The sequence below is a fragment of the Littorina saxatilis genome, linkage group LG1, assembly GCF_037325665.1.
Source record: "Littorina saxatilis isolate snail1 linkage group LG1, US_GU_Lsax_2.0, whole genome shotgun sequence".
In the NCBI taxonomy this organism is placed as follows: Eukaryota; Metazoa; Mollusca; class Gastropoda; order Littorinimorpha; family Littorinidae; genus Littorina; species Littorina saxatilis.
Genome location: NC_090245.1, coordinates 54,871,321 through 54,891,794, shown reverse-complemented (window position 1 = coordinate 54,891,794; position 20,474 = coordinate 54,871,321). Strand labels below are relative to the sequence as shown.

The 20,474-nt window shown below is 42.4% G+C and overlaps 2 protein-coding genes across 2 annotated transcripts in view; one reads left to right on the top strand and one right to left on the bottom strand.

The window, feature by feature from the left end:
• The window catches only part of LOC138974345 (uncharacterized), a 436,114-nt gene that overhangs the window by 314,695 nt on the left and 100,945 nt on the right, over positions 1-20,474 (bottom strand). The gene's annotated exons all lie outside the window — the stretch shown is intronic.
• The window catches only part of LOC138974260 (growth hormone secretagogue receptor type 1-like), a 39,155-nt gene continuing 34,858 nt past the window's right edge, over positions 16,178-20,474 (top strand). Inside the window, exon 1 of the mRNA XM_070346983.1 lies at positions 16,178-16,370. The gene's annotated coding sequence lies outside the window, so the exon portion shown is untranslated. The remainder of the gene's footprint in view (positions 16,371-20,474) is intronic.

Genomic DNA, 20,474 nt, shown 5'->3' with positions numbered 1-20,474 from the left:
TTTTACCTACAGGCCAAACCGTGAGTGTCTGTGGCAAAGCCCGACCCAGGAAATTGCACTGATTTTATATTTAGATCAGAGGGAAATTGTCAAGAACAGGCGCTTGCATTTGGATGTGTCCAATGATAGTAGGTTTGGTTGTGATCAATCAGAATAATGTAGGAATAAAAATGTATGACAGTTTAGTATGATGACATGTAATTCACATATGCTGAAATATGATATTATACATCATGTAATATTATTATGGCTGTTGCCATGACCATGAAACCCAACAAAGGTTTAATGTAATGTAATTCAAAATACCAAAACCGAGCACCTATTAATCTCGTCTTTGCGCGTGAAGATTGAGGCCGTCTGCCAGTAGCGGTTAGGTCATACAGTGGAACCCCTCTCTAGCGACCTTTAAAATGTTGACAAAAATCGGTCCTTATGGAGGGGGGTCCTTACAGAGGGAGGGGGGCGGAGTCAGGGGGCCACAAAGAAAGTCAGATTTTCTTAAAAAAAGAAAACCGAGAAGTTGGTTGCTGACGACCTTTCCCTATGAAAGCAAACTGCTTTGATTTCATGTTTGTCCTTGGTGTCCACCAGTTCTGGTGCATGTACTACCCTGGCCAAGTTTCCTCTCAAGACATCAAAGAGACCGCCTCTGGGCGAACCACCTCTCATAGCTACAACTGGGTCAATGACCCCTGGGAAGAAGGTCAGTGTCTATAAAATTTTACTCCTAGGCCTGCGGCCAGGGGGGGGGGGGGGGAGTATACCGGTACCATTTGAGAATCAGACCAAATGAGAATTGAACCATTTGAGAACATCCTTTTTTTTCAATCACTACATCGAAGGCCTGCGGCCCGGGGTTCACATGGGTTGGTTTGTTTGTTTGTTTCAAACCCACACCCATATACACACATTTCCCATTTAAACCATTTGTCGGCCCCCTGTCGATATTTATCGACTAAGTTCCTTGTGATAGATTCGCGTAGGACTGTAGCGTCCGGTCAGAGGGACGTAAAGCGATAGTGTGGAGCGATGATGAATCAGAATGGTCCAACTCCGCACCTGTTCGTTGTGGCGCTTGTCACGACAGAGTCCGCCAACGGAATCAGGAGAAATTTAGAGACATTCCAAGGATGTTGCTAAGATTTGCTTTTTCCCCGTAAGTCACGACAGAGTTCGCCAACAAAATCAGGAGAAATGTAGGTACGTTAATTCCAAGGATGTTGCTAAGATTTTTTTTCCGTAAGAATTTCCATTTAGGTGCTAAGTCGTCGTATAAGCTAATTCCTTGATGGATTCTTTATGTTACTGTTTTGTTTGTTTTTTGTTTGTTTGTCACGATGCATTGCGGTAAGATGTATTTTCAGCCCAAATTAAATGAAGGGGAGCGCCGACACTTGGTCGAACAGCAATTAATCGATTAACGACACTTGGTCAAAAAAGAACAAGTGCGGCGATGCGACAGTAGGTTGAAGTGACACTCGGTTGAACGACACTTGGTCGACAGAATGTGGGCGGTGCGAAGATTGGTCGAAGTGATCGACACTTGGTCGAAGGACACTTCGTCAAAAAACTAAAGTTGTAGGTCATGTCGCAGGTGATTCTTCAGCTTACTCTCGCTGTGCGTGGTTTGTCCGTTTCTTCTTCTTCTTCGTTCATGGGCTGAAACTCCCACGTTCACTCATGTTTTAGCACGAGTGGATTTGTACGTGTATGACCGTTTTTACCCCGCCATTCAGGCAGCATACGCCGAAAGGTGAAAGGTATGCTGTTGCACAGCCGAGAATTGCTCGTTGCCAACCTGAATCGACCTATGGTTCAGACACTGAGTCGACCATAAATAATGTATTTAAACCAGAAAACGCCATCTCCGACGCCTTTTACGACCGAAAAAGTCACCCATTTGGTATTGAAAAAGGCAAGACGATTTACTGGATAAATGAATTTGATTGGTACGGGTACATTTACAGAGCATATACAGAACATACAAATTTACAGAGTCGTGTATGGCATACGACTGTTTTTGCGGAAAGAAACAAGACAGAAGAGCAAGGTCTTACGTCGAATTGTGATTCCCAGTACAGTCTCCTCCCCTCACCAATTTCTGTTCATATATGATATATACACGTATCTTGAAAGAAAATGTTGAGAGCGTGACAGACAAGCCTTTTTATAATCCCCGTGTCACAAGTTATCCCGGCTTTGGCATGGTGGCTCACAATAATTCAACATAATTTCCATATGGATTAATAAATTTGAGTTGAGTTGAGTTGAGTTGAGTAATTGCGCGCACGACTATACCCAAGGTGGTGAGGACAAAAGGCAATGAAATCCAACTGATGTGACGTCGCCCCGCATAGCTCATTATTCATAAGCTGTAAATCCCTCCTCTTATTTTTTACGTCCAAGAAGAAGCCGGAGCATCATAGTTGTTGACTTTGTTATTTTCCGAACTTCGCAGAAAAGAAAAGAAGAAGAAAGAAAGTGGAGGAAAAGGCAGAAAGAAAGAGACTGAAAGAGAGAGAGCTAGAGAGAGAGAGAGAGAGGGGGAGAGGCAAGCAGACAGACAGACGAAGACAGAGACAGAGGGAAAGCACAAACCTGAAAAAGACACCGCCTTTAGAAGAAATGAAACAAAGAGTGAAAAAGAAGACTAAGAAACCAGACAGCGAAGGAATAATCAAAGAAACAGTTCACAAACAAGCCATTTGACATGTGCATAATCTAGCCAAATTTGACAAGCGAGCCAGCGCAGCTACGTACCAATGACAAAGCCACCGCACGCTGTTATACAAATTGCTCGCTCATGCACGGCCTCACTGCATTTCATGTAGACATTCGGATTAGATTTGTTCTGCCATTATGCAGAAAGAATGTAGAACTCGGCCGGGTGTATAGGGGAAGGGCTCCTAATATGGACCACTTTTTGTTTCATGCTGATAACTAGCTCGTTTTCTTGCGGAGAAACTTCATTTTGTGTTTGGAAGTCCTTCTCTCTTAGGTCAACCGTTAGGCCAATTTAGAGTGAAATAGCTTTGATAGATATTCAGCAAAAATTAAATACAGAAAAAATCACAAAGGGTCCATTTTAGGAGCCTGGGCGCCTAATATGGACCAGTGAAGCGGCCTTCACGAATCACTGTAAAAAGCCCCCTATACTTCAAAATAACATCATACAACTTAGTGTGCAAGTCAGACTAATTAAAATAATTATGCTTTAGATTTTATCTCTTTTGGTTGATGAGAGCATTATTTGAAGCACACCAGGAAAATAAAGAAGCTTATCAAAAACAGAGTGAAAATAAGTGAAATTATCAACTTCCACGAAAAGAAAACTTTTGTTATATTTGTTTTAAATCTCGAGGGCGAGTTATAGGTTATTTCCAGCAAGCTTCTTAATGAATTAATGAAAATAGCCTTTAGCTTTTATTTTCTTCGATTTGTTGAAGGTGGTCTATATTAGGGGACTCACACATACTTTGAGATTTTGCTATTATTTTTTGTTTGCAGGAGAAACTCAGTGTCAAGACTACTAAATTGTAACAAATACGGTCTTAGCTGTCATATATAGCAATTTTTGTGTGATAAAAGCGTTGGCTGTGGACAGAAACGAGTTCGTTCTAGGCGGCAAATTTAGAGTGAACCATGCCAAAAGTGAAAAAAAGAGAAAAAGCCTAACGGTTTTAAGGTTTGTGTTTCTGCAACTGTTTTGACATGTGCAAGTTGTCCAGAGAGGGTAAATACAGCCAATGAAATTGTTTTGAGCGCTCTAGCGCCGTTAGTTTGTCAGAACAGGAGGTGGTCCATATTAGGAGCCGGTCCATATTAGGAGCCCTTCCCCTACAGTCTTGTCTCTTTTTTGGGGACAAAGATCGAGGTTCAAGGGGGAACAGAACTAAAGTTATAGCATGTTATTAATGAATGAATCAAAAAACAAGAAAGGTAATTTGTTGGAACGTTTGTAATTGACAAAACAATACGTTACAATCACAAATATGTCGACCCAACGGTCTTTTAAGTGCACAGACAAACACTAAGTAAAGGCCCGGTCACACAGCCCAAAAGTCGCGTTAACGCATGAATCACGCACGAAATTCGATCCTTACGCGATACATGCGCGATTTGCGCATTTCATCAGTTTGTCTGACGTGGAACCTCCGTAGTTGTCCGCCGATGTTCGCCGGATCGGCGCTTTACGCGATTCCAAGTTTTGAGCAGCTCAAAACTTGGCTTCGCGTAAGAGTTTACGCAGTATTGCGCTGTTTTACGTAATTTCTGCGTACTTTGCGTAGTTCTTACGCGAACAATGCGCAAAATATGCGTGGAATATCAGTGATCGTTCGCGAAAATGTTGCCGCTATCGCGTTCATCGACGACTTTCCACTGACGATTAGCAGACATATGACGCATGTTTCGCGCTTGTAACACCTACGTATCACTGAAAATTACTGACTTTTTTTTATTGGCGTATATATGCGCGATTCATACGCAGTTCATTAGTGATAGTGCGCAGATTATACGTGGTTTTCCGTGGACCTTTGCGTGCCTATGCGCTGGAGTGCGTGGTTTGTAAGTGATTTGTGCGTGATCTTTCCGTTGTTCTTGCGCAATTCATCGGTGATTTTCATCGCGTAAATCAGCGAAAATGGTCAAATTCTCGACCGACAAGCACGCACAACCAAATTTTATGCGTGATTCATGCGTTTACGCGACTTTTGGGCTGTGTGACCGGGCCTTAACAAGAATTTAGCTCGGTTGAATTTTCGGCCGCTTGACCTGGGAGATCTGACAAATCTCCACCCTTAACCCACCAGGCGGCCGCGGCCGAGGCCGAAAACTCAACCAAGCTAAGTTCTTGTTACTTATTGTTTGTCTGTGCACTTAAAAGACCGTTGGGTCGACATATTTGTGATTGTAAGGTATTGTTTTGTCAATTACAAACGTTCCTACAAATTACCTTTCTTGTTTTTTTATTCTGAATTTTGGAACGTTGGCAGTCTATTTGTTTTTGGATTTATTTATGTTATTAATGAGTTTGAAAAAGCAGACAAGTTCACTCTGTAGCAAACTCGAGTCCTAATCGGAAGGTCGTGAGTTCAAATCCCGGCCGCGGCCGCCTGGTGGATTAAGGATGGAGATTTTTCCGATCTCCCAGGTCAACTTATGTGCAGACCTGCTTGTGCCTTATCCCCCCTTCGTGTGTAGAAGACCAAGTGCGCACGGAAAAGATCCTGTAATCCATGTTACAGTTCGGTGGGTTAGCATGCTTCCCCCGAAATTGGCGTATTCTGCCTGAATGGCGGGGTTATAAAACGGCCATACACGTAAACATCCACTCGTGCAAAAACATGAGTGAACGTGGGATTCTCGGCCCATGAACGATGAAGAAGAAGAAGAAGAAAGCAGCTGCCTGAACTACCAAGTGCATCGCCTCAGAGGCCCGTCAGCATCCTCTTTTTAGCTTGCTCCGAACGCACGATTAAGAAATGTCATTTATTTCTGTACCATATTTGTTTCGTTGTGTTTGACGCCTTTGCTTTTTCTTTGTGCTCTCTGTATCTGACTGTCTGTCTGTCTCACGGTCTGTTCGTCCGTATTTGTGTCTCTCATGGCGGTATTTTTGTTCAGATACTTTTGTTTGGTGTGAGCGCAGACGGCGATATAGCCTCTACAGGCGCGCTGGAATTTATGACATTTATGACGGTTTAGAAATGGTCGTTTCATTGCGTTGTTTTTTGGCCAAGACAACGAACAACTACTGTACACAAGTACGATGCATTTTGCTTGATCAGTATTTGTCACGGCGCAGTAAACATGGTTCTCTTCTTCTTCTTCTTCTTCTTCTTCGTTCATGGGCTTAGACTCCCACGTTCACTCATGTTTTTACCACGAGTGGATTTTTACGTGTATGACCGTTTTTACCCCGCCATTCAGGCAGCATACGCCGATTTCGGGGGAGGCATGCTGGGTATTTTCGTGTTTCTATAACCCACCGAACTCTGGGCATGGGTTACAGGATCTTTTCCGTGCGCACTTGGTCTTGTGCTTGCGTGTACACTCGAAGTCACTAGCAGGTCTGCACATAAGTTGACCTGGGAGATGGAAAAAATCTCCACTCTTAACCCACCAGGCGGCAGCAACCGGGATTCCAACTCACGACCTCCCGAACTCACCACGCCACTGCGCCCGTCTAGTAAACATGGTGACCATAGAGACAGTAAAAAGTCACCGGTAAGGTGTTGGAGTTTTGTCAAATCAGGTCGGAACATGACACGTGCCACTGACATGAAGCCAAGAAAGAGGAGACTACAGCAGGCTACTACAAACGTGTTTGGAAGTTTGGTGTTCCACACTGAAGTTTTTGTGTCCCAGAGAATTTCCATAAAGACGGTCCTTGATTGAGCCTGAAGTCGACTTCGCGAAGTCTTTTTACCAAAAACTTGGTGCTAAAGCAAGGACAGATACGTTTTTCTGGGGTGACTCTGCGAAATAGTTATCCGGCTATCAAATGGGTCTGCTGGAAAGAAAAGTAGCCATGCACTTTCTAACGTAGTAAAGGACATCACCAACGCCTTTCGTGACCGAAAAGGTAACCGATTTGGAAAGCAAAAAAAAAATACTCAACCGGGTGAAAAGAAAAATAAACATGCTTCAGGGGGGAAAAAGGCAAAGTGAAAGGGCGGTTTTGATTTTATTTCAAGACATGTGCATGGGTTGTCTAATCTGGAACATAACAAGCAAACTTCTCCCAGCGTAAGCATACATGGTGTAACGCAAGTTGTGAGGAAAATTGTTGGTGTAATATTCTCTTCCAAGCGGATGGTAAGTTAAAAGTCAGGTTATAATTGTTGTTGTTGTTGTTGTTGTTGTTGTTGTTGTCTCTTAGAAGTCCTTAGCCTGACAAAGTGCTCCCTTTCTCACTATATACGAGTAGTATTACGCTTTTATTGCCTTTTTACATTTAGTCAAGTTTTGACTAAATGTTTTAACATAGAGGGGGAATCGAGACGAGGGTCATGGTGTATGTGTGTGTGTGTGTGTGTGTGTGTCTGTGTGTGTGTCTGTGTATGTGTGTGTAGAGCGATTCAGACTAAACTACTGGACCGATCTTTATGAAATTTGACATGAGAGTTCCTGGGAATGATATCCCCGGACGTTTATTTTTTTATTTTTTCGATAAATACCTTTGATGACGTCATATCCGGCTTTTTGTAAAAGTTGAGGCGGCACTATCACCAGATTGAAATTTTGGCAAAGAAATATTCGACAAAGGCCGGACTTTGGTATTGGGATAATTGCATTTCAGCTTGGTGGCTTAAAAAATAATTAATGAATTTGGTCATTAAAAATCGGAAACTTGTCATTAAAATTACTTTTTTATCAAACGATCCAAAAACAATTTCATCTTATTCTTCGTCATTTTTTGATTCCAAAAACATATACATATGTTATATTTGGATTACAAACAAGCTCTGAAAATTAAAAATATGAACATTATGATTAAAATTAATTTTCCGAAATCGATTTAAAAACAATTTCATCTTATTCCTTATCGGTCCCTGATTCAAAAAACATATAGATAAGATATGTTTGGATTAAAAACAAACTCAGTACGCCAAAATGAATAGAGATACAGAAAAGCGTGTTATCCTGCTCAGCGCGACCATTACCGCACAATTCTGGCTTGTCGATTTCACTGCCTTTGCCACGAGCGGTGGACTGACGAAACTACGAGTATGCGGTCTTGGTGAAAAAATGCAGTGCGTTCAGTTTCATTCTGTGAGTTCGACAGCTTGACTAAATGTTGTTATTTCGCCTTACGCGACTTGTTTCTTCTCTGTTGTTTCTGCTTCCCCTTCAAAACGTTCTCTCATCACTACGCTAGTGGACACACCGCTACTTATTTCAGTCGAGAAAACGAGATTTACGGTCAAAAGCAAATGCATTCTACTTGAAAATGAATATGCATGGGAAGATGAATAATAATTTTGTTCTTTTAAAAAAACATCCGAGAAAATCCATGGACACTTGAACTCGTTACTGACCTTGACTTTGAACTTCAACCTGTAGACCAACATTAACACGGACATGATTATATATAACAGCATCACATAGCAATTTGTTTTTGAACGTCATGGTTGTACCAATATTTTAGCAGACTTAACAATGCGGTTAATGTGTTGTTTTCTACGCTTGTACACAAACAAGATACATCCTATTTCAATGACCGAACTATGGGCTAAGTTGTCGTTGGTGCTTCGTCGGTACTTTCCCGTGAAGCGTGCAACACAACGGGTCTCTGTCGGCTTGTGACACAGAAATGAGCAATGATGACAGGGGGAATCCTGACCTGTCGTAAGACACATTGGATAAGACACATTTGTGTGGTGGCCGTTGTCAAACAAGCATGTTTTCCCCAAGGCGGTTTTGCCCCGGTCAAGAAAGGGGCCTCGGGTCCTTTGGGGGAGGGGAGGGGACAACGTGTATGTCTTACTCGTGGTCTTAATGCAAAAAGACCTCCTGAGTATTGGGCAATGCCGTTGCACTTTGTGTCAAAAGCTTTTGTGGTCTGCACCCATCCTCCGCCACTTTGACTGATTGTTCAGGCAAACTGAAGGAGAGGTGAAGTTCTTGATACATTGTACGTACTCAGCGGACCATGTCAAAACGTTGATTTGCAGTTGGTAATAGTAGCCATTAGTACGTATACGGCTTGTACAAGGTGGCTTCCGTGTATATTTTTGGTAATCTGACTGGAATATCTCACCAAGAGTCCCTTGAACGCGTTATAAGGCCCTGTACATAGTTTTAAACCTCCCCACCTTTTCAATCTCATTGTTTGCCGGAGCTAGCCACTCTCGGTAACAGTGACTCAACCGCAGGACTCTGAGACGTTCGCAAGAACCCAGTCCTCTACGGAAGAAGAAGAAGAAAAAGAAGAAGAAGGTACCTCACCAAACAAATGGGCCTCGAGTCCTTTGGGGGGACAGAATTTATTTCTTACCCGTGGTCTAAAGGCAAAAACACCTCCTGAGTTTTGGGCAGTGCGGATCATGCACTTTGTGTCAAAAGCTTTTGTGGGCTAGACCCATCCTCCGCCATTTTGACTGATTGTGCGGGAAAACTGAAGAAAAGGGAAACCAAGAGAGAAATAAACATGATTAGATAAGAAGAAAAATCCAAGGAAATATCTCAGTCATTTGCGAGCTTGTGTGTAAGGGGCATGCAATTAACATGACCTAGGTTAATTGGGTGAAGTTCTAGATACATTGTATTCACTCAGCGGACCATGTCAAAACGTTGATTTGCAGATGACAGCAGTAAACGTTAGTACGTATTGGTGGCTTCCATTGCATCTTTTTCACCGTCTGCGCGCACAGTCCGCCTGAAAGCCAGCCTCAAAGTAAATGAAAAGCTTAATTAGCGAAGGTTTACCGCGAATGTAACCCGTCCAAAATATAAACAGTGTATTGCGTCCCAAACGAATAATCCAAGTGGCTCCAAAAGTGCTCGTCCATTTTGTGTAACGTGACGTACCTTTCACACAAATTTACCCACGTTTGTCCGGTTTCAGTGTTATGCACTCAGAGTTTCTAATCTTTCCTCGACCCAACACCCCACCCCCAACACCCCAATTCAGAATGAGAAAAAAAATTGAATAGTGAGTTTTACACAAAACTGCGGGCCTTTTCATTTCCATGGTGTGCGACGGCTGCATTCCGAACAGCTTTCCGGGCGTCATGTAACGTTACGGGTACTTATGGATAACATGACAGCACGACTTCTCACGGGACTCGGCTACAATGGGTCACCCTTCAATGTTCCGCTTGACGATTGCCTATTGTGAGAATGACTGTCGCATTACAGTGTGGATTGTCTGCTGTCCTTGTCCGTGTCGTTGCGAGAGAAAACAGAGGTTACTTTGTGTGTGATCGGATTAGATACTTTTGTGAGCTAGCGCTTAATGAGTATACTCTGTCCTTTAAGTCAGTGTCGACTCGCTTCGTTTGAGACTCGACTATACCGGCTTTGCTTCGGTTCTCTTTACCCATTCAGAACTCGAATCCAGAAAGCTGGTCTATGAAGTAACACTGATTGGCTGTATCGAGGTAATGCCCTTGAGAAGAAACTGCTGATTAAATATTTGGACAGAGTGCTTCATTTGAAGTGATTAACAGCGCAGTGTATACCTACAGGACTCCCTACCTCCCTACTATTGAAAGAGAGGTTGCTATGTTGGACTTACAGCCGGATGATGCTGAGCTGATGTTTAAAATGTTTATTTTATTCAGATGATACAACCATTTTAGCAGAATCCCCAGAAGCATTACACGACTCGCTAAATGTGTTGTCCGAATACTGCGATCTGTGGAGTTTGCGGGTGAACGCCAAAAAACCGAAAATAGTTGTTTTTTCAAGAGGTAAAATACGAAAATTGCCATTATTTAAATACAAAGATGAATTAGTTGAGGTCGTGTTTGGTTTTCAATATTTGGGTCTATTTTTTAATTATAATAATAAGTTTGATAAATCACAAAAGTTGTTATATGATAAGGCCTCTCGAGCAATGTTTAGCTTGTTAAAGAAGTGTAAAAAATTGTCGTTGTCCATAGATATTCAACTTGAATTGTTTGATTGAATAGTTGCACCGATTATGTTATATGGCTGTGAAGTATGGGGACCAAATTTGGTAAATTTAGCAACAAAATTATAGCTACGTTTTTATAAGATTATTTTGAAATTGAGAAAGTCGACCCGAACGTGTATGGTATTGGGCGAATTAGGCAAATTTCCACTAGATGTCCTCGTAAAAAATAGAATATTTAGTTTTTGGTTTAAATTGGTGGATTGTAATAATAGTAATAAGTTTTCAAATGTATTGTACCGTTTTCTGCATCGCCTCTATGTAAATAACATATATATCAAGCACCCTATTTAAAACATGTTGAAACAACTTTAAATGCTCTTGGTCTTAGTGGTTTTTGGCATGACCAGTTTAATTTACGATGAAAAATGGTTTAAATTGAAAACGTTGCAATGCCTAAAAGATCAATATATACAATCGTGGTTTTCAGAATTAAATGAAAAAGAAACTTGTTTCAATTATAGATTGTTTAAAGATACATTTATATTTGAAAATTATTTGAACATTTTACCCAATAACCTAGCACTCTCTTTTTTACGCTTTAGAACATTAAATCATAAATTGCCAATACAGAAAGGCCGTATGTTAAATATACCACATAACGAAAGTATATGTGTTAAATGCCAGTCTGGAGAACTCGGAGATCTTCTTCTTCTTCTTCTTCTTCGTTCGTGGGCTGAAACTCCCACGTATTTACGTGTATGACCGTTTTTACCCCGCCATTTAGGCAGCCATACGCCGCTTTCGGAGGAAGCATGCTGGGTATTTTCGTGTTTCTATAACCCACCGAACTCTGACATGGATTACAGGATCTTTTCCGTGCGCACTTGGTCTTGTGCTTGCGTGTACACACGAAGGGGGATAAGCCACTAGCAGGTCTGCACATAAGTTGACCTGGGAGATCGGAAAAATCTCCACACTTAACCCACCAGGCGGCCGCGGCCGGGATTCGAACCCTCGACCTTCCGATTAAGAGGCCGACGTCTTACCACCACGCCACAGCGCCCGTCGAACTCGGAGATGAATTTCATTATATATTTCAGTGTCGTTTTTTTGAAAATGTGAGGAAAAGGTTGTTACCGTTGTATTTTCGTAGAAATTCAAATGCAGTCAAATTTAAACATTTATTTGAATTAACAAAGAAACGAAAGTTATTGCATTTAATATATTTTATTAAGAGTATTTTAAAAGAGTTCTGATCATTTGATCACGGTTTTTTTCTTATTAAAACAAAAACAAACACAGAAACATATACTTTCCTGTAAATAAAAAAAATAAAAAAAATAAAAATGTATGATTACAATTATTTTGTTATGAATTAAGCTTGATTTATTTTCGGTTAATTAGAAGTGTTGTGTCTCATTATTACATATATTTTTTTTTCGTGTTTATTGCAATTTTTATTTATTTTACTCATGTAACCCTAGCGTTTTTTTGAAATAAATATTGACTTGACTTGACTTGACTTGACTTGACTACTGGGGCCGGTTTCACGGGCCAGTAACACAGTCGGTAAGCTGCGCGCAGTTGAACGAGTGAAATGCAGAAATCCGACCAAATCGAATCTCATGAGAAAGATTTCAGTTGGCCGACTGTGCCACATCGCACGAGGAGTTGCCCGATTGTAGTGCTGCCTACCCCCCAACGGGGGTTCGGACAACAACAAACAGAGGTGGAAGCGCTGGTCCGACTGTCAGGGAGACCACCGCGTGTCCATGAAACCTGTTCCAAGAAGTCGCTCTCCTTGAGCTGTGACCTTTTAGTCACACGCGGAATTTGGATCAGGATATAATGTCCCCCTTTGCGGTTATTTAGCTTTAAATGCAGTTCCTCCCTACCTACATTTGAATTGTAAAAATGTTCCACTATTATTAGGGATTTTGTTCAGTTCTGACAATAATGTCGATTTGTAAAGTGTGCTAGAATGGCGTGTGTCGCTGTTGAGACAACAGTTTGCTGATGACATTGTGATTGGGGTATCCCTTACCTTCAACCTGCCTACCTCCACTGACACACTGACACGCACGCCACACACGCACGCACGCACACACACACACGCACGCACACACGCACGCACGCACGCACGCACACACACGCACGCACGCACGCACACGCACGCACGCACGCACGCACACGCACTGTTAGGAAACGCTGCCGTTGCTGAACTTTGGTTCAGTTTTGTGTGTTGCATGTAGTTGACTTATTTGTACTTTGTGGGAAAGTACCGATATTATATTTTGTAAACACAATATTTATGTTTGGACGAGAATGCAGGTGAACTTTCTAGTCCTGTCAAAACAAGTTGTTTACCACGTTCTTTTGAGTCGTGGGTTCGTGGCGTTCGCTCGGATTAAGTGCGTCGGCACTTTTGATGTACGTCACAGAGAATGTCACTATTCTAGTCCATGGACAGTTCATCTCATTAATTTTAGTTGTATCATGTTCGGTCTGGAATATTCTCGAGATTGAGTATTTACTACTGATATAGGCCAGCGCGATTTGTATGTTAAAAGGCTTCTACTTTGAGTTCTGCTACGATGTGCAGTTGTATGTATGGAATGCTAAATAAATCCTCGAACTCAATTTGACGAGTTTTTGTCTGCTGCTGTGAAGACGGGCCACGTAGAATAAAAGAACACAACTATACGACATTTGAGAACTTCGTCAATCTCAAGTGTCGTGTAACACGCACGCACGCACGCACGCACGCACACACATATACACACACACACACACACACACGCATGCACACACGAACGCACACACACACACAGATCGGGCTACAGACAGACAGGCACACACACAGACACACACCCCTCTCGACTTCCAATCACTGTCTACCGGGAGTTATGGGTGTGGTAACCGACCGCGCATATCATCGGATAAATGATATATCTACATACACCATGTACGTACATAACAATCTTTAACCAGACATGCAACAGCCGACGTAGCCTACTGATGAAAATAGTGGCGACGGATAATGATAACCGCGCCTTACCGCTTCAGTCCTACTTCAGTGTAAGCTTACATAAATAATCTCTGGTGACATAACACAAACGGGTTCCACCCGAACAAGATTTATTGTGTCCACGATTGCAAGACAGAAGTGTGAAAAAAAATCTTGCTGCATTCCTCCGTAAGGGAACTAAATTGGGCGACGGGATGAATCATGAGGGCTGGCCTGACTCTGACGTGCAAACCGAACTTCATCCCTAACTGTGTATCGTGTTCTTGTAATGCGCACCTGCTATTTCTGTGCATCCGGATGCATACTGTGGTGTCACTACACAGATATTACGGCGACATATCCCATGTTATTACTCTGCCTTGACATAATGGATGAGGGAAGAAGTACCTGTGTGTGCGGGGGGGGGGGGGGGGGGGGGAGGGGGGGAGGGGCGCAGGCCGAGTGGTGATGTTGCCCACAATCACTCGGTGTTCGCTCGTGTGCTCGTTTGTTCAGATCGTAACGCGGAATATGTGCTGCCGGTTAATTTGTAGTTGTTGCCTTGCTCGTTCTTTAAAGTGCACAATGTATGCAGGAATTTCAGATGTTTTGTCAGACTTAACAGCACAGTTGATGCAATGCCGTCTGCTGCGAGAAGACGGTGAGAAGAGGTGGATAAAGAGGGAGAGATCAAATCAAATCAAATCAAATCAAATTTTATATTACGAGGGTACTGGAGAGAGAGAGAGAGAGAGAGAGAGAGAGAGAGAGAGAGAGAGAGAGAGAGAGAGAGAGAGAGAGTATAACTGCTCTGCCTTTCCATATTGTGGTGCTATGAAAAGCCGCAAGCGCCAGTGTGCCCATTTGATAAATACAACCAAAAATTAATACAAGGATGTTAACATATGTTTCATTTCTGTCTGTCGAAACGATGGCCTTTAAAGATGATACTGTTGACATGTTCATGTGCACGCGGCCTTATAACAAGATTTATGGACATTGGAGGTAGTGTTGACGTGATTCTCCCAAACACTAGGATTAAGCTGGAGACTTCAGGGGGATGTTTAATATTTTGTGTTCGCATTTGCATGCACAGAGAGTGCAGCGGTTGATGTGTTATCGTGTTGAGGCTACCTAGTCTCAGCGAAAACTTATAGTTATAATTTTACTTATATTGCCATTGAAACTGTGCTCTGTGGTGCTTTGCTGGCTTGTCCACAGTGCTGGAATATTGGTCTCTTGTCGTTGTCTGTCTGTCTGTCTGTCTGCCTACCCGACTCCGTGTGTGTGTGTGTGTGTGTGTGTGTGCGTGCGCAGTGCGTGTGTGTGTATGTGTGTGTATGTGTGTGTGTGTGTGAATGTGTATGTGTGTGTGGTGTGTGTGTGTGGGTTAGGGGGGTCTGTGTTTTATAGTCCCCCCAGTCACATCCCAATCCCCCCTCAAACACCCCCACCCCAACACATCCACAGAAGTAGGCCTGGTACCGCCGCTTTTCCCCCAACACTATGAGCCAGGTAAAGATCGCGACTGTCCTCCGGCCACTGATGTGCGCGCACCACAGACACGTGCATAGACTGATTAAAATTGCGATGTGGTCTTCAATTTAAAACCTATTACGTTCAATGCGCCCGAGCAGAACAAGTTACCCAATACAATTCAAGAACAACATCCCAAATTAATTGAAGCTGTTGTAAGGTATACCAAATGTTACTGACGGAGAGAACCGTGGCAGTGTGTTGGAACTGCGGCAAAATCATGACGAAAATCGATAATTTAGACTTTGAAATTGGATTCACTCCGTAACTTGAACTTTTGAATCTAAATGGCGGACAGTTTTGTCGGAGAAAGTTAATTTGGAACATTCTTCAGTCAGTTTTACCTATGTCTCGGCGGGTTGGATTGTATTTGATTGGCTGACAGGTCTGTCATTCAACTGAGCCAACACCCCACCCCGAGGGGTTGTCGTAAACGTGCTCCGTTTCAATTTTAACAACCCTGACGGAAGGAGATTCGGAGGTGCGGGAGGACACAGCGCGTTGTTTGATAAGTAGCGCTGCCATGCGTTGCTCAGAATCACAGTGGCCCGCTCAGAGCAAAGTCGCTCTGGATTGGTCTATGCAACGGTCTCATAACGAGGCAAATCGCTTCAAGATGGCGACGAAGAAGGCACGAATGCTGCGAGATATGCAAAAAGTTGCACTTCTTAAACTAGTAGACGATTCGGTTAGTGAAATCGTCAGACAGAACGTAGTTATGATGGGGAATTTAGCTGGGGTAGTCCCTGAACCTTGAAAAGCGGTGGATCCCTCGGGTCACGTCGAAAACCACGCCGAGAAGACCGCAACACGCTACGCGGCATCGCAGTTTAAACACCGCCACCATCTTGGAATACGAAGCGCGCGGTGGGCGAGCATATCCCAAAGCCGCTCGCTGAGTGCTTCTCGAGCGCTTTCCTGCACTGCTCCAAGAAACGGCTTTCTGCCATGCGCACTGCGGGCGACCCGAGGCAGACCGCTCAGGGCAACTCGTCTACCGGTGTCAACCCCACAATCAGTCTCTCTGCGTCATTCTGCGGTGACTTGCGGACCCTTACACTCCTTTGTGAGAGAAAACACAGCACTCTTCACCCATCGCACAAGTTGGACCAGAGTGCTGCCGTATAATAATTATTGTTTTATGGTCCTTAGAATACTGAGGGCTATAGTTTGTTTCGTTTTTCTCGGAGCTTCTTCTGTAGTTCTATCTGCTTGTCTTCGCAGTTTCACTTGGCAATAAAGGTAAGCTTGTGTGTTTTCCCCCCTTGTGCAATTACTATTCGGACAGTTTCGTTTACAAGACCATTGCTTAAAATCTTGTGAATAAGATATTTAAAATACTGTTGAGCTCTTCAATATAATTTCCATAATTAAACTTATGACGCCGAGCTACAGCGCTGTTTAACTTTTCCAACCAAAAGTAACATTTTTTTTTTTAAAGTGTATTGGTTTATCCGGTATGTTCGTAAAAGCGATATGTACTTAATGAATTAATGAAGCGTTCAGAATCTTGAGACAGTGCGCTCATCATTAATAATGTGAAATTTTTTTTTAACAATAAAGTATATGTGATTTTTAAGTAGTAGTAGCTCGGGAGGAGATGTTTTAATTTTTTAAAGCAAATCCAAATCTTTTGTCTCTGACTGCAAACATCTAACATCTTCAGAGGAATGTATTAAAATATTGCGCGAAAATCAGGTCAAACCAAAATGTAAAAATAAAAATATCAAAGCAAAATGAACACGTGAAAGTGAATGAATTGTTGCCACATCTCGGTGATGACATACGCAACACACACACGTGTTTCCGGGTTAAAACAGCAGATTTGTCATGTAAGATGTCACTTCCCATTCATCTGCATGCCTTTGATTTTCTGCTTAACACATTACAAACACTAACACCATTCTTTACCAGTGTCCCCCCCCCCAACCCCTTGTCATTAGTTCATCTCTCAAAAGTAAAGAGGGCTGACGCCCAGACATCAAGACATCGATGATAACAGCTATCATCGGGAAAGCACTCGCATTCTCGTTCTGCCCCCGGCTTAGCTTTTACTTGTCTCGGTCACGTCATTTCTAAAAAGCTTCATAAATATAGATAGTGCTGTCAGTCCTGGTGGCATGTGTTATGCCAGAAACGGTGTGAATATTCGCACACTCTGGGGTACCACACACAAAAGCGAAGTGTCTGTTTGTGTGGGTTTATTTATCTTCGAGGAACACTCGTTCAACTCTCTCGACAGTTTGTGTGTCTTCGGCGTGGGTTGAAACAGTGCGTTTTGACGTATACGACGACGAACAACCCGTTGCATGTTTCAGCTGTTTTTCAGATATATATGAGAGAGAGAGAACTCAAAAATGAAAAAAAAGAGAGAGAGAGAGAGAGAGAGAGAGAGAGAGAGAGAGAGAGAGAGAGAGAGAGAGAGAGAGAGAGAGAGAGACGCAAACGGTTTATTAATTAACTAGCAGTTAAGCCCGGCTTCGCCCGGGAGTAAGCGGAGCCCTGTAGCAATTTAAGACGCTCGCTATCCCATTATCATTAGCTTTACCTCCTTTGTTTGGATACAAAAAAAGAGTTATCTCCCTTACCTTCTAGAAATTTCCGGAACTGTCCAGTTAATTTTTCATTCTTCATTTCTTCCCCTCATAGGAGCAATAGCGAGTCTCTAATATGCCTGGCATGATGTGCTAGCTACAGGTGAACAGTAGGCACTGAACTGGTCTTGCACCATATAGGCTGTATTCAATAAATGGGAGGTCCATAATCTGAGAAAGGAAAGAATGAATCAAGAAACTAAAACCCAGGTGCACATCTGCGGCACCTAGGGAGTGTACGTGCACACTATCTTGTTCCTGCCTCTTGCCATCTCAGAGGTATGGCGACCACAGACAGACACACACACACACACACACACACACACACACACACACACACACACACACACACACACACAGACAGACACTCTCTTTTATTTATATGTATAGATAGGCCATTGCCCCTTATAAAGGGTCGTGAACAAAAGTTTAACATTGCATATATATAATTGCACTCAACAACAACAACAACGTACACTAATATATTCATCAAAACATACATTACACGGCACGGAGAGAGAGAGAGAGAGAGAGAGAGAGAGAGAGAGAGAGAGAGAGAGAGAGAGAGAGAGAGAGAGAGAGAGACGAACCTACTGGCGAGTCTGCTTTATATGTTAGGTTCAAGGATTTCATGGCCCATTTCAATGCAAATTTCTTCGTTACTATAAAAGCAAAAGCGATAGGAAAATGAATTATTCATACCGATTTATTCTTGCTCAAAAACAGATTTACACGCTTTGTCTAATGAAGCATACCTTAATGTTCTCGTAATGCCATGTTTTCAGAAGTTATAGCTTTCACGAGTCACTGAATTAAATTTTGTCTCCCTGAAAACTGTTGCTCAGATATATCGTAGCTTTCGAGAAGATTTAGTTCAAAGGCTTGGCATTATAAAATATTCTCTCAGGTGACAAATTTAGCATTAAAAAGCACGATGTGTTCGTGGCATCGTTATGCCTTGTATATGAATTTGATAGTGTGCATACTCTACCAAACCGCCCTGATATGGCCCTTCGTGGTCGGCTGGGCGTTAAGCAAACAAACAAACAAAAATACTCTACCAAAAAAAGTATCCTTTTATGTTACCTTCAACTGCGTTTCGAATGTATACATTTTCATCGAGTCAGTTAGCCTGCTAACTTTCTTCACAATATCGGCAGTTTAGGCCCAACAAAAATATATGTTGGTTTAGAGTAACCCGACCGACCCTATTTTTTTCCAGCCGACCCTACAACTTTTTTCATTTCTCAAAAAAACTAAAACTGTTGACACATTTTGCGAACCATACCGAAACTAAGGGAAGTAACCTCCTTCAAAATCGACTAAATTTAAGGGGGAAAAAAAGAGAAAAAAAGCCGACCTACCGACCCTATCTTTTTTGGTCACGTTACTCTAAACCAACTTATATTTTTTATTTGGCCTTACCTAAAATATAAGCTGGAGTCGTACAGTTAAAAAAAAAAGAGTTTTCTTCCACAATACATACGAACATTATGATATCACTTTTGGTGAATCGTATCAGTAATAGTAACAATTTACAACTTCTTTACGTAGCAGACAAGACCGAACAAATACAACACAAACAGTTTTTAAAAAGTAACGGGACCGATCGACATCCTATTGTCAGATTGTTTGAAGTCCTAAAGTGAAGGTTGCTTTTCTACTGCTTTCCTTTTGTTACTGTCTGGGGGCCTTCTTCTTCTTTTTCTTCTTCTTCTTCTTCTTCTTCTTCTTCTTCTTCTTCTTCTTCTTCTTACTTTATTCTTCTCCTTTTTCTCTCCTTCAGTTTTATATATCTCAGGAGCAATTACATGCCGTCTTCGATGTAGGGTTTAAACAGCCAGTTGGATAGACAAAGCGATGCTTTAACACTGGATTCGTTACTTGTCGCACGCGATGGTTTCGCTTTTAAGGCCCTGCAGCACCTCAACTTTGTGTGCTGACTCTCGTGGTTCGTGACGCGCGACGCGCACGCCAGTAGACCCTCCAAAGTTTAGAGCGGGATACACATCGCTTGAAGAAACACAAAACAAAAGGTCAAAACCAAGGACATGAAGAACAAAACAAAATATTGCAAACACCAAACGACGAGGTAATTATCAGAGAGGGACGCTAAAAGAAAAACCAAGTTGTAGACTTCCCCTCATTTCAGACCGTTGTTTCTCAGATCTTCTGTTCTATACATCTGCAAAAATTATAATACTCATTTTAAGAATCGTCATCTTTTAAGACCTAATTTCTCATATCGTTGATGGTCCTAAAAAGGAGATTAATCCATTGAACCAGCTTGTCCGTACTCGTCTAGAAAAGTGTACTTTCCAGCAATCTTTTTCTTCTTCTCTTCTTCTTTCCTTCTTCTTCTTCTTCGTTCATGGGTTGAAACTCCCACGTCCACTCATGTTTTTGCACGAGTGAATTTTTACGCGAATGACCGTTTTTACCCCGCCATTCTGGCAGCATACGCCGATTTCGGGGGAAGCATGCTGGGTATTTTCGTGTTTTTATAACCCAATGACCTCTGACATGGATTACAGGATCTTTTCCGTGCGCACTTGGTCTTTTGCTTGCGTGTACATGTACACACGAAGGGGAATAAGGCACTAGCAGTTATGCGCACAAGTTGACCTGGGAGATCGGATAAATTTCCACCCTTAACCCACCAGGCGGCCGCGGCTTGGATTTGAACTCACGACCTTCCGACTGGGAGGCCGATGTCTTATCCACTACGCCACTGCGTTCGTCTTCCAGCAAT